Source organism: Galeopterus variegatus, unplaced genomic scaffold (assembly GCF_000696425.1).
Source record: "Galeopterus variegatus unplaced genomic scaffold, G_variegatus-3.0.2 Scaffold1046, whole genome shotgun sequence".
Classification (NCBI taxonomy): domain Eukaryota; kingdom Metazoa; phylum Chordata; class Mammalia; order Dermoptera; family Cynocephalidae; genus Galeopterus; species Galeopterus variegatus.
Genome location: NW_007727157.1, coordinates 79379 through 90411, shown reverse-complemented (window position 1 = coordinate 90411; position 11033 = coordinate 79379).

Sequence of the window (11033 nt, the reverse complement as noted above, 5' to 3'; positions counted from 1 at the left end):
TTCATTTAGCTCCGTTGGCTAGAGCTGGTGCTGATAACACCAAGGTCCAGGGTTCTATCCCTGTACCGGACTGCTGTGAAGAAGACTAATTCTGGAGGCCCACCCTTTAACAGATGCTTTTGTAATTGGTTTGGGGTATGGCCTGAGCATCTGAATTTTTTAAAAAATGTTTCAAAGTGGTTCTAATGTGTGCCGGGACTGCGAACCTATGAATCACTGCAAACTATACACTTCACATCAGCAGCCTCTGGAACTTGTTAGAAATGCAAATTCTTGTCCTCTCCCTGCACCTACGGAATCAGAAACTCTGGGAATGAAGCCCAGCAGTCCATGTTTTAACAAACCCTCCAGGTGATTCAGAGGCACATTCAAGTCTGAGAACTATTGCATTGTAGTAATTCCCAACGGGTGGATGGAGATTTCAAGGAGGGATTACCCTTTACCAGGGCTGTGTGGTCGTGGACCTGGAGAGACAGAGGGTCAGGGGGGCCCAGCACCAGCAGGTGTATTTCATCTCATCTAAACCACCTCACTTTCTGCCTGGACTCCTGGAGGAACTTTCTGACTATAATCACTAATTTTACTCTTTACCTTCTCTAATTTGTTCTCCACGCTGTGGCAGAGATACCTTTTCTCCATATAGATCTGGGATCCCTGTGTCCTGACTTCCAGCCTTTTTCATCTTCAGCTCTTAGTCCTACATAGAAGCAGCATACTCCTGCCTGAGGCAGGGATGGCAGAGTCCGATGACTTCAGAGGCCAGGAGGCTGACACAGCTGAGGGACTCAACAGGAGATGATGTGGCCTGTGACAAATCAGAGTGTGTGTGTCCACTTAAAGCAATTAAGATTCAAAGTTAGTTAAAATAATGTCCTGGGGAAGCAAATGGCTGTGAGCTAGAACAAGGCAGGTTAGAGACTGGGGGTAGGGGATGGGTTTTACAAAATGAATAAATAAATAAATATACACTTCTTATACAAGACTCCTCAAACAGAGGAAGTTGATGAAGTTCTCATTCCCTCTTTGTGTAATCAGGATAAATTGGTAGTCATCTACAAATAACTTTCTAGTGTCTATTGTGTGCCAGGGGCCCAAGAGAGAATTGCTTTCTTTAAGTAGCTTCACATCTAAATGAGACAAAACCCACATGGGGAATGCAGTAGAATGGAATCAGTACTGTCTTTCCATTTCCACAAGGAAGGACTTTGATGCAATATGTGTTTATTAAAGCTGATGTTTACATGGTGAGTCCATAATTAAACCTTGAGGATTTAAAGCAACCTAACTCTTCAACCTTGACTTTGGACTTTCTAGGCTAAATGAAATGGGTAACATCTAATCTGTAATGTGCACTTACCATGTTCTGGATACTCTGCTGAGTGTTTCAGGGCAATGATCTTATTGAGTCCTCATGGCCGCTCAGTGAAGCAGGTATATTATTCCTGCTTTAGAGCTGAGAATATAGAAGCATAGGCAGGTGAAGGAACTTCCCAAGGTCACACAGCGCAACCTCCTGCCACAGAGCCAGGTCTTGAACCAGGTTTGAAGGACTCCACACTCTTAACCACTATCCTGTTCTTCACAGTTGAGGGCTCTAATTTATGACTTCATGCATATGGCACTGTGGCATTGACCTGGGTTGGACCAAAATGGATTTTAGTTTACTCAGATCTAGGGCAACCTGAGTGCATTGATGGTCCTCCAACCCAACCCCTTTATAGCTCAATCTTCCCTTGTCCCGTATTATTTACTCAGAATCTGATTTGCATTTGCAGAGAAAGCTGCAAGTGGAGAACCTGGCAGGAACCTTAATGAAGCCAGGTGGGACACATTTAAATGAGAATGTGTTGAACTAACTCATGAAGAGCTTGAGCCAGCTGTCAGCAGGCTTAATGAAAGGTTAACAGGAATTTGGCAATGGGAGGCTGGGGAGACTCTTTGTCTCTCTAAAGAAAACAGAAAGTTGAGAAGTGGGCTCCCTGGGTGAAGGCAAGAGCAGAAGGAGGAAGCCACTTGAAACCAAGAGGCTGGATCTGGAAATAGAGTTTCATTTAGATTTGTAAACATGTTACAGTCTTAAAAAAACTAAAAAAAGCACTATGAGTTCTCAGCTCTCTGAGCATCAAAGGAAAGTGAAGGGAAGCATTCCCAAGTAAGATGAATGCTAATGCTGCTCTGAAGCAGCTTGGGGAGCACTGGAAATGTCTGCTCACACAACAGACAGAGGGTTCACTCTCCGCATGAGCTGAAAAGGTGCTGTTCTGCACATATATGCATTATCCACGTTGCCTGCAGAGTAGAGGGGTGGTGGAGCAGGGAAGACCCTTACACATCTTTCAGTTCAGTCCCCATTTTGCAGCTGATAAAATTGAGCCCCAGACAGGGGGAGTTAGTTGCCCCAGGCTACACTGTAAACCAGTGCCAGAGCAGGGACCTAGACTTGTTCCCTAGACTTGTCTCTGTGATTGTGTCATAAACTCAATTCCCGGATTTCTCCAAGTTCACCCGCATCTGCCTGGTTATTGCCCTTTCTGGAGTCACATCTGTTAAGTTCTTGTTGGTGCACCCATGCAACTCAACATTTTTCCTTGAGCTATCTTTCCAGCACATCTGACCCTGTGGTGGGCTGCTGCTCTCAGAAAGAGGAAGCGAAATCCAGAAGTGCAAAGCTTGGCTGCTCTGTTGCTTGCTTAATGCTGCTATAACTACAGTGACCAACTTGTCCCAGTTTGCCAGGAACCTTCCCTGTTTAAAACTCAAAGTCTTGCATGCTGGGAACCCCTCAGTCCTGAGCAAACTGGAATGGTTGGCCAACCTAAGTCCATAACTAAACTAGGAATATAAAACAACTACCTGCTCAGTTCTTTGATTCACATCCCCTTCTCATGACTTTATTGCAGCGTTTATGTGTTGCTACCAGACAATTGTAGGGTTACAGCAATAGCTATGCGAAAGCCACAATATTTCATTATTTTAGTTATACTAAGTTTCCAGTTGTATTGTCAGGGCTAGGGCTCAGACCCTTCAAACCCATTGTACAGACTGGGTCACCAGACCCTCCACAGGCAGGTCCACAAGCTAGGAAATTGAGCAAGATCCTGGGAGCCATTAGCAGATGCCAGGAGCTCAGTCCTCAGCAGTAGCAGCACTGGCGGTGGCCTCTCAGGGCTTCCCCGGAGGCACTGACAGCAACAGCTTTTAGCAACAGCCTCTAGCGGCAGTAGTGGCCTCTCCTCCCTGTGGCCCCCTGGGGGCACCCCGGGGGTGGGGGACACTGTGGATCAGAGCCACTCATCCTTTATACTTAAGCCCATAACCCAGGACACCTAGGTGCACGTGTGCAATTACATTAGACAATAACCAAGGAACACCTGGGTGCACGTGCATATCTACATCAAATGTTCAGCAAGATTCTGAACATCTGAGGGGCCCTGACCATTTTCCTTTACTTTCCCTACAGTTTATTTTTCCTGTGACTTTGCAGTTGGACCCAAGTGAAATTTAATTTGTTTAGATCCAGTATTAAAATTGAATACTACTAGATCTAGATTATAGACCCTTGCTATTCAAAATGTAGGGCTCAGATCAGCAGTAATGTCATTATCTGGGAGCTTAGAATGTAGAATCCTAAGCCCTACCCTACCTGAATCTGAATCTTCATTGTAACTTTTAAGATCTTCTGGTGACTCATATGTATGTTAAAGTTTGAGAAGTACTGGTGCAAAGCATTGATTTTCAAGCTTGGCTGCACAATGGAATCACACAGAGAACTTAAAAAATACTGATACCTTGCTCCCCTCTAGAGTCCTGATTCAATTGGAATGGGGGAGACCTGGGCATCAGGAGTTTTAAAAGCACATTAGGTGATTCTAATATGCAGCAATGTTTGCATATTACTATTCTAAAGGGAGGGTAGCTTTGCATCAAGAAGTAATGCTGCTAACTAATCAGGATAAAGCTTGGCCTAAGTTACAGATTTATGTGGGTCTAGTGCTCCCACATGATTTTGCTAGAAGAAATGATCAATAAAATTTCTCAAGGAGATCTGGGGAGTCAAGATAACGACCAATTAAATATGGAAGAGACCCACTAAAGTAATTAAAAATGAAGATATAATATTTGGTTTACGGAAAGTGATAATGAGAAAACAAGATAAACAGAGAAGAAATGTCCTAGGGCGAGGATGGTGATATTAATTTGTTCAGAAGATATCAAGGGATAAGGAAGAGATGATACCAAGATCATAAGAGAAACATGGGNACTAAACTAGGAATATAAAACAACTACCTGCTCAGTTCTTTGATTCACATCCCCTTCTCATCACTTTATTGCAGCGTTTATGTGTTGCTACCAGACAATTGTAGGGTTACAGCAATAGCTATGCTAAAGCCACAATATTTCATTATTTTAGTTATACTAAGTTTCCAGTTGTATTGTCAGGGCTAGGACTCAGACCCTTCAAACCCATTGTACAGACTGGGTCACCAGACCCTCCACAGGTAGGTCCACAAGCTAGGAAATTGAGCAAGATCCTGGGAGCCATTAGCAGATGCCAGGAGCTCAGTCCTCAGCAGTAGCAGCAGTGGCGGTGGCCTCTCAGGGCTTCCCGGGGGCACTGACAGCAACAGCTTTTAGCAACAGCCTCTAGCAGCAGTAGTGGCCTCTCCTCCCTGTGGCCCCCTGGGGGCATCCCAGGGGTGGGGGACACTGTGGATCAGAGCCACTCGTCCTTTATACTTAAGCCCATAACCCAGGACACCTAGGTGCACGTGTGCAATTACATTAGACAATAACCAAGGAACACCTGGGTGCAAGTGCATATCTACATCAAATGTTCAGCAAGATTCTGAACATCTGAGGGGCCCTGACCATTTTCCTTCACTTTCCCTACAGTTTATTTTTCCTGTGACTTTGCAGTTGGACCCAAGTGAAATTTAATTTGTTTAGATCCAGTATTAAAATTGAATACTACTAGATCTAGATTATAGACCTTTGCTATTCAAAATGTAGGGCTCAGATCAGCAGTAATGTCATTATCTGGGAGCTTAGAATGTAGAATCTCAGGCCCTACCCTACCTGAATCTGAATCTTCATTGTAACTTTTAAGATCTTCTGGTGACTCATATGTATGTTAAAGTTTGAGAAGTACTGGTGCAAAGCATTGATTTTCAAGCTTGGCTGCACAATGGAATCACACAGAGAACTTAAAAAATACTGATACCTTGCTCCCCTCTAGAGTCCTGATTCAATTGGAATGGGGGAGACCTGGGCATCAGGAGTTTTAAAAGCACATTAGGTGATTCTAATATGCAGCAATGTTTGCATATTACTATTCTAAAGGGAGGGTAGCTTTGCATCAAGAAGTAATGCTGCTAACTAATCAGGATAAAGCTTGGCCTAAGTTACAGATTTATGTGGGTCTAGTGCTCCCACATGATTTTGCTAGAAGAAATGATCAATAAAATTTCTCAAGGAGATCTGGGGAGTCAAGATAACGACCAATTAAATATGGAAGAGACCCACTAAAGTAATTAAAACTGAGGATATAATATTTGGTTTACGGAAAGTGATAATGAGAAAACAAGATAAACAGAGAAGAAATGTCCTAGGACGAGGATGGTGATATTAATCTGTTCAGAAGATATCAAGGGATAAGGAAGAGATGATACCAAGATCATAAGAGAAACATGGGGGGTTGATTAAGTGGTAACTTTTGTTCCACAACAAGGAACTTGGTAAAAAGGCAACTCTCCGTCCTCTATTAACTTAAATACAATAGGAGATACTCCTCAGGAAATAGTCATTCATTGTCTCAGAAAGACTATGTTCTGTTGGAAGTAAGAGAATGCTTAAAATAATAAATAAAGTGACTTAATTGGTAATGACTTTCGATTATTTCATGTAACTAGAAGTCGGGCTTAGGGCTATTTTGGGGTCTGCTCAGCAGCTTCTCTAGGATGAGGTCTTGGGTAGGTCTCTGTGACTTTCCTGACTCTTCCGTCAGCATTGCAGGATGGCTGCCACAGCTCTGATATGTCCTCACAGAAAAGCATCCCAAGCACGAAGAAAGGAGGTGGGTGGCAAATGGGACTTTTTTTTATCAAAAAAGAAAATCTTCCATGAAAGTTACTAGAAGAATTCCCCATATGATTCATTGTCCAAAACAGGGTCACATTACCCAGCCCTTGGCAAAGGGGAATGAGATGGCTAAGACTAATGTATACAAAATTTAGGATCGGTTAGCACAGGAGAGACTGGGAATGGCTTTTAGGTAGACAAGCTTCGTTTCTGCCATATTCACTCATGCGGCAAAAGCTTACTGGTTGTCACCTATGTGCCAAAGGGCTCTGCAGAGTGCTCGAGTGTATCAGTGAGCAAGACACCTCCCGTCCCTGTTCCTAGGCAGCCTATGGTCTACAAAGCTTTTTCTATCTTTACTGCACATTTCATAATTCCAGATATTTCTGGGTCATTCCTGAGGTACATGAGAGACAGAAACAGTGAAGGTATAAAAGTTTAGAAATTTTGCATACACATCTTCTTGAGCCTGTAGGACTGTCCCTTTGATGCAAGTATCATGAGTCAGGGGAGGAATGGGGCTGAATCATTCAGACCCAAGAGGCAAAGGCAGATTGTAGCAAAAACTCTCAGCCATAGCAGAACTTTACAAGCTCAGCAGAGGGTAGTTGGCATTATCAACGTACAATGCTGGAGTAATGGAAATAATCTCCCTTTATATTCCTATGCTGCTTCACCCTTTTCTAAGCATTTTCAAACATACAGTGCTGTATGTCAGAGAAAGGGCATCTCTCCATTTTACGCAGGAGAAAAATGGAAGCACAGAAGGGCCAAGTGACTGTCTGCCTCGCCCATCATTAGGGGGCAAGTCTGGAATCAAGTATCCTGATTCCTCCTCAATCCAATGGATGGAGAACATTTTTATGAGATGCGTACCATGTGCACCTAGCTTCGTGCTTAGACGCAATAACAGGGCCAATCATCTTTACTAATATTATTTGAGCATTTACAGTGGGCTGGGCACTGCCCTAAGCACTTTAAATGCATTTTTAATTTAATTATAACAATTTCTCTTTGAGGAAGTTGCCAGTTTTAACCCTGTCTGACAGATGAGGAAATGGAAGCTCAGATAGATAAAGGCACTAGTCTGTGGTTGAGCTGGGATTCCAACTCTGGAGTGGTTCCAAAGCCTGGGGACTTGACCCCTGTGCTCTGGCTGCTGCAAGTGTATAAAAGTACTTTAGTGATCTCTTAAAGATTAGACCTGTGGAAGGTAGGAAGAACTATCCAACTGTGAGTGTTGGGTTTCCCCCATTTTCCCCCCACTCACCTAGTAAGATGACGTGTTCTCCATTCCTAGTCTGCCTGAATATCGACAACTTGGATGGGGGAGTGTGAAGGGCGTGAGGCTAGAAGGGTCTTCGGGCCTGGGTCTCACCTTCTTGAAGACACTCAAGTTTAGACTTATCTCCAAATGAGGTCATATATTCTGGCACAGAGAGCGAACGATCAGGATCGAAGATTTAAGCTGTACTACAAATTTGGCTTTTTTTCTCTTTTTAAAATCCACCCAGAGAGACTTTAAAAAAAAAAAACCCAAAAACAAAGAAACAAAGAAAATGAAAAAGGAGGTGGCCAGGGCCCTTCTTCTTCAGAGAACTCCGGCCTCGCCCTTCTTCTGCCACTTGTCTCTGTTCTCCATCCTGGTGACCACCGCTCCCCTGCTCCGTTTCTTTCCTTCTGTCCTCCCTCTGAGACGTGGCTGGCGTCTTACCTCCCTTCACCAGCTCCATCGGCACAATTCCATCATTCCCCCTCCTGAGTTAGGATGCCTCTGCATTGTTTTAATCCCTTCCACTGGCTTTGGTTTTCAATCCCTCCTCAAACTTAATCTCAGACCTTTTCTTCACTGACATGAAAAAAAGGCCCCAATGAGATTACAAAAGCTGACAACACCTTCTGGCTCGGGGATCAAGAAGATTAGAAAAGGCAGCAGGGTTGCGCGTCACCATAATGCCCTGGGCATGCCATGCTGAATAAAGTTTCTTAATTAGCCAAAGAGTCACCATCCACTAATGCCACAACCTCCACTGCCCTTTTGTTAACTGCTGTTGAAAAATTTTGCTACATGTTGGCATATGGAAAGAGCACAAGTCTTGGAGTCAAACTGGCCCCAAACCTGAAGCTGCTATTGACCAGCTGGGAGGGCCAGGATAAGCGACACGGCTTTTCACAGTGCCAGCTTCATCATCTTTACATTGGGAATGACAATGGTACCGTCCTCATAAGGAAGCATTACATGTGGTAGTGTCAGCAAAGCAATTGGCACCAGACTTGCCACAGGGCGGACGCTCCTTGATTAGAAGCTGCTGCTGCTACTGTGAGTTCCCCCTCCAGGCCTAGCATGTTTAGAGTTAGAAGCGTATGTTTGTCGACTGGTGGGACCTGCATAGTTTCCCAGTGAGGATGCATCCAGTGCATGTGGAGAACTGGAATGTTGAACCTGGGGGGTTCTGGTCTATCTCAGAAGCTAGGTACATGTTCCCTGGTCTTTTGTTCTCATACTTTAGAGAGCCTAAGAATCATCTGGGAACATGTTAAAATGCACATATCTGGGCCCAGTCCCCCAAAACGCTGACTCAGTGAGTCTGGAATGGGGCCCTGCAACATGCATTTTTGATAACATTGCCCTGTAGAGTTGGGAAGCAGGGGTCAGAGGCTCACACTGTGAGAGTGGGGCTCAGAGGCTCCTGTTCAAACAGCGCTCATATTAGCCAGCTCGATTCCTGACCACTCTCGCCTTGCCATCTGTTTCTGAACTCTCACCCACTTGACCTTTGCTTGTCTTTGGACCTTGTGCTCAGCTCAGATTTCACTCTCTTTCTCAGCCCATTGTGGTCAACCCCACATGTCTGGCTACTGTGGCTAATGTCTGAAATCCAGCTCACAGCGCCAGTTGAGGAGCTCTTAATCCTGTTCATGACGCCAATTGTAAAGCTAGGCGACCACACCAGTTGTCAGGCTCCTTTTACCTGCCTGTAATCCTGCACTGACTGGGCCGATCGTTGAGCTAGGGCTGGGTCTGGAGCTCCCAGACCCCTCAAGCCCATTCAAAGACTGGGTCACAAACCCTTCATATGCCAGGCTGGGTCCCCAGAACCCTCACACACCAGGCTGGGTCTCCAGACCCCTCACACGCCAGGCTGGGACACCAGGCCCCTTCACACACGTCTATGAGCTAGGTAACTTGCCAAAAGGTCCTTGGAAACCATAGGTTTGGAAAAGCATGGCTATGCTGATGGTAGCCACCCCAGGCAGTAAACACCAGCCAAAGTGGCTGCGCCATCATGCAGGCACATTAACTCCACCCACCCACACACAATGTTTACCGAACCCCCAACTGGCCCTGAGGCAGGGGAGCCTGATTAAATTATTCTATTTTCCCATCACCACAGCAGTGCTCTTTTCATCTCTGGTTCTTACTCTCAGCTATTGTACCTGGTTCACATCTAAGTTTCCTGAACATTCCTACCTGACTTAGGTGTGTCTCTGGCTTAATTCTGCATTCCATTCTAAATTCTTCCAGTGTGACACTGGCACTCCTGTGACCTTTGTATACCTGGTGTGGGAGAAGTGGGGTTCTCTGTATAGGGTTGTCACTTGCCATCTTCTCCTGCCTCTCCTTTATGTCTCTGGTACCAGCTACCCCTTTGGGCTTCCAGTATGATGGAGGATCTTGAAAGATAGCAAGTGTGCCATTTTGAACTTGAATCATGATTGAAAAATATCAGAAGTATGGAGTATAGACAATGTGCTGAATGTTCATTGCCCCTAAAACATATGCTAGAGGTTATTTTTTATTTCATTTTTCAGATCCATCTCATATATCTTGGTTCCATGTAGGGTTTTCCACCCCACTAAATGATGAGGAATATAAGAAAAGTGTTCTAGTTTCTATCTGGATTCTGACTATTTAAGGTTTTTTGTACTTTAAATGGGACATAATGCAGTTATTTAAACTTGCATCTTCATGTAGACATAAACAGCAGAAACTGGCATGTAGGTCAGGCTGGAAGATGCAAGCCCAAAGGGATCAGGGAACGTGTATGTCAGTCTCTCAATTCCATCACCTGATAGTGTCTGGCCCACACTATGCTCTCAGATATTCTTTGAATTAATGAAGGTAGTCTATTTCCTTTCCCACGTGTTGGTTAATTTTACAACATCCTTGACAAATAGGCATCCAGATTTTCTTGAATCCCTCCAGTGACTGGAAACTCACAATCCCTTGTTTTTGTGTGGCTGTAATGGGTAGGAAGCCTATCTTTCTAACTGGGTAAAATCTGCCTCCCTATGGCTTCCAGCTNGGTTCACATCTAAGTTTCCTGAACATTCCTACCTGACTTAGGTGTGTCTCTGGCTTAATTCTGCATTCCATTCTAAATTCTTCCAGTGTGACACTGGCACTCCTGTGACCTTTGTATACCTGGTGTGGGAGAAGTGGGGTTCTCTGTATAGGGTTGTCACTTGCCATCTTCTCCTGCCTCTCCTTTATGTCTCTGGTACCAGCTACCCCTTTGGGCTTCCAGTATGATGGAGGATCTTGAAAGATAGCAAGTGTGCCATTTTGAACTTGAATCATGATTGAAAAATATCAGAAGTATGGAGTATAGACAATGTGCTGAATGTTCATTGCCCCTAAAACATATGCTAGAGGTTATTTTTTATTTCATTTTTCAGATCCATCTCATATATCTTGGTTCCATGTAGGGTTTTCCACCCCACTAAATGATGAGGAATATAAGAAAAGTGTTCTAGTTTCTATCTGGATTCTGACTATTTAAGGTTTTTTGTACTTTAAATGGGACATAATGCAGTTATTTAAACTTGCATCTTCATGTAGACATAAACAGCAGAAACTGACATGTAGGTCAGGCTGGAAGATGCAAGCCCAAAGGGGTCAGGGAACGTGTATGTCAGTCTCTCAATTCCATCACCTGATAGTGTCTGGCCCA